The sequence below is a fragment of the Engystomops pustulosus genome, chromosome 3, assembly GCF_040894005.1.
Source record: "Engystomops pustulosus chromosome 3, aEngPut4.maternal, whole genome shotgun sequence".
Classification (NCBI taxonomy): domain Eukaryota; kingdom Metazoa; phylum Chordata; class Amphibia; order Anura; family Leptodactylidae; genus Engystomops; species Engystomops pustulosus.
Window position 1 is genome coordinate 90,462,060 of NC_092413.1, and position 4,273 is coordinate 90,466,332.

Consider the following 4,273-nt stretch of genomic DNA (forward strand, 5'->3'; position numbering starts at 1 on the left):
TATAATGACCTGTAAACAGTAGTTCTTCGTTCAGGCCTTGTGGAGCAACAGTATCCAAGATATAGATCCATCTCGATTCGCTTCGGAGAAGTTGTGGCACTAGGCTTCCACCTCGAACATTTTGTGAGATTTTTTCAAGACCCAAGACACGCAGATCCTGTGTTCGACATCTATGAAAATGGAGAAAATGGGCCGCTACTGAAGTGAGGGTCTTTCCTTTTTGTAGATCGGAAGCCGCTGTATTGATGGTGGACAGATGTTGTTGGCATCTCCTACGCAATTCTTGTGTGGTTTGACCCACATAGAGTTTTGGACAGGGACAGAGTAGTACATAGACCACTCCCTTGGTTTTACAATGTATGTAATCCCGAATTTTAAAGTTTCCATGATGCGTGGGGTCCTGAAATACAGAGGTTTGTATTATGTGTGGACATATCGAGCAGCCCCCGCATGGAGATGATCCTGTGAAACGGACTCCCCTCCCCAATGTGGTAGTGGGGCGCTGGAAATGACTGTTTGTGAGAGTGTCCCTCAAGTTGCGAGCACGTCGAGCCGTAAGTATCGGTTTGTCCGTGAGGAATGGGGCCAATCTCATGTCACTTTTTAAAATCCCCCAGTTTTTGTTCAGGATGTCATACAGGTCACCCCATTGATTGTTGAATGTAGTGACTAACCTTGGTCTAGAGTCCATTGTCCGAGACTTGGTTTGAAGGAGGTCCTTTCGCTCACTCAATTTAGCTCTGGTAAAGGCTCCGGAGATTATTTTCCGAGGATATCCGCGTTCTTGGAATCTGTGGGTCAACTCCCGTGCGTGCCTCCTAAAATCTGATTGGTCGCTGCAGTTTCGCTTGAGTCTAAGAAACTGTCCCGTGGGGATTCCGTTCTTGAGGTGTCGAGGATGGAAGCTAGAAAAATGCAACAAGTTGTTAGTCGCAGTTTGTTTGCGAAAGAGGGAGGTAGTCAGAGTCGGATGGTTATAGGAAATGGAGATATCTAAGAAGTCGACTGTCGTTGTGGATAGGGTGGACGTTAACTTGATGTTCCAGGGGTTGTTGTTTAATTCTGATATAAATCCAACACAATACTCTGAGGAGCCGGTCCAAAGGAGGAGAATGTCGTCAATGTATCGAAACCAGCCCGACACCTTGGTCTTGTAGGCGTCCAGGCGGTAGACGACATTCTCCTCCCACCATCCTAAAAATAAATTGGCATAGGAAGGGGCACATTTTGCCCCCATGGCCGTGCCTGATGTTTGTTTGAAATACGTCCGGTCAAAGATAAAGTAATTCTGGTGTAACACCAGATACAGAAGATCCAGCAAAAAGGAATCATGCCTTCTGTCCGAAGACCACTGTTTATCAAGAAAGAAAGTTACTGCTTCAAGACCTACCTTGTGGTCTATGATGGTATATAAAGCTTCCACATCCAATGTGACAAGTAGAGTAGGCGTAGAAGATCTGAAGTTTTCCAATTGCTGGATCAGATGTGTTGTGTCACGGACGTAAGATTCCAACCTAAAAACCAAGGGTTGCAGGTAAAAGTCGAGGTAGGAACATAGCTTCTCATTGAGGCCACCTATACCTGAGACAATGGGTCGTCCCGGTGGCTTCTCCAAAGATTTATGGACTTTGGGAAGCATATAAAAGGTGGGGATTATAGGTTTTTCAGTTGTAAGAAATTTAGAGGGTGAGTCAACTGGCCTACAAGTTATCAATTTGTCATCGTACAATCTTTCTGACATTGAACTTTCAGTTCTACGTAAGGGCCTTTCTTTCTCACCCATGAATAAACTTAATAAATTCGAGGTCACCAAAGATGTTTATTTATTTTGCAGGCAACTAGCTTTCAAGCTGTTATATCACCAACCGGACTTGGTCGATTCTCTCCCAGAGGGTGACCGACAAACTTTTAGGGATTTATTGGACCTACTTGAGGAAGCATCTAATGACTCAGGTAAGAGAAAGTTCACCACACGTACCCCGTCACAAAGCACTCCCAGCTTCAGACTGTTCCCTGCACTGAACATTTTCTATGAACTTACTCTGCGTGACATTAAGACATTACAAATTGACAATAACAAAGGAGAAAATCTTTCCCCGACAGAACGCTCTGCACTTGCAAATTTGAAGAAACAAAAAGGGTTTTTGATCAAGGAGGCGGATAAAGGGGGCAATATTGTAATTTGGCCGGTTGAGCTCTACCTGGAGGAAGCACGAAGGCAACTCAGTAACCCGAACTTCTATACCACCTTACCTTCGGACCCCACCCAAATTTTCAAAGATAAAATAGATCGACTCCTAACAGCGGCATTTCGGGTAGGTATCATCAACAAGGGTGAGCGAAAATTTCTTACAACTGAAAAACCTATAATCCCCACCTTTTATATGCTTCCCAAAGTCCATATATCTTTGGAGAAGCCACCGGGACGACCCATTGTCTCAGGTATAGGTGGCCTCAATGAGAAGCTATGTTCCTACCTCGACTTTTACCTGCAACCCTTGGTTTTTAGGTTGGAATCTTACGTCCGTGACACAACACATCTGATCCAGCAATTGGAAAACTTCAGATCTTCTACGCCTACTCTACTTGTCACATTGGATGTGGAAGCTTTATATACCATCATAGACCACAAGGTAGGTCTTGAAGCAGTAACTTTCTTTCTTGATAAACAGTGGTCTTCGGACAGAAGGCATGATTCCTTTTTGCTGGATCTTCTGTATCTGGTGTTACACCAGAATTACTTTATCTTTGACCGGACGTATTTCAAACAAACATCAGGCACGGCCATGGGGGCAAAATGTGCCCCTTCCTATGCCAATTTATTTTTAGGATGGTGGGAGGAGAATGTCGTCTACCGCCTGGACGCCTACAAGACCAAGGTGTCGGGCTGGTTTCGATACATTGACGACATTCTCCTCCTTTGGACCGGCTCCTCAGAGGATTGTGTTGGATTTATATCAGAATTAAACAACAACCCCTGGAACATCAAGTTAACGTCCACCCTATCCACAACGACAGTCGACTTCTTAGATATCTCCATTTCCTATAACCATCCGACTCTGACTACCTCCCTCTTTCGCAAACAAACTGCGACTAACAACTTGTTGCATTTTTCTAGCTTCCATCCTCGACACCTCAAGAACGGAATCCCCACGGGACAGTTTCTTAGACTCAAGCGAAACTGCAGCGACCAATCAGATTTTAGGAGGCACGCACGGGAGTTGACCCACAGATTCCAAGAACGCGGATATCCTCGGAAAATAATTTCCGGAGCCTTTACCAGAGCTAAATTGAGTGAGCGAAAGGACCTCCTTCAAACCAAGTCTCGGACAATGGACTCTAGACCAAGGTTAGTCACTACATTCAACAATCAATGGGGTGACCTGTATGACATCCTGAACAAAAACTGGGGGATTTTAAAAAGTGACGTGAGATTGGCCCCATTCCTCACGGACAAACCGATACTTACGGCTCGACGTGCTCGCAACTTGAGGGACACTCTCACAAACAGTCATTTCCAGCGCCCCACTACCACATTGGGGAGGGGAGTCCGTTTCACAGGATCATCTCCATGCGGGGGCTGCTTGATATGTCCACACATAATACAAACCTCTGTATTTCAGGACCCCACGCATCATGGAAACTTTAAAATTCGGGATTACATACATTGTAAAACCAAGGGAGTGGTCTATGTACTACTCTGTCCCTGTCCAAAACTCTATGTGGGTCAAACCACACAAGAATTGCGTAGGAGATGCCAACAACATCTGTCCACCATCAATACAGCGGCTTCCGATCTACAAAAAGGAAAGACCCTCACTTCAGTAGCGGCCCATTTTCTCCATTTTCATAGATGTCGAACACAGGATCTGCGTGTCTTGGGTCTTGAAAAAATCTCACAAAATGTTCGAGGTGGAAGCCTAGTGCCACAACTTCTCCGAAGCGAATCGAGATGGATCTATATCTTGGATACTGTTGCTCCACAAGGCCTGAACGAAGAACTACTGTTTACAGGTCATTATAAAAAATAGTTGGAACACCAATCCATTTTCTATATGCCTTTTTTATCACTTTATTTCTATCTTGTTTGGTTATCCCTTCTTCTATCAGTTGGACACAGCATTCCTTATTTCTTCACCTTTTTGGTGTATTTCACTCAGCTATTTCTAGCTCTTTATCTAGTCTCTCACTGGTTTGGTCACTGTCCTGGACCCCTTAAAGTCTAGTTTGTATTTGGGCCCCCTAATACTCTCACTTGCATTGTATCACTAAT

At 44.6% G+C, this 4,273-nt stretch overlaps 1 long non-coding RNA gene across 1 annotated transcript; it reads left to right on the plus strand.

The window, feature by feature from the left end:
* The first annotated feature begins 2,124 nt into the window (after nt 1–2,124).
* On the plus strand, nt 2,125–3,158 carry LOC140120505 (uncharacterized). The gene is made up of 3 exons (XR_011853831.1): nt 2,125–2,315; nt 2,510–2,633; nt 3,119–3,158. It is a non-coding gene; the product is annotated as an uncharacterized lncRNA (long non-coding RNA).
* The last annotated feature ends 1,115 nt before the right edge of the window (nt 3,159–4,273 follow it).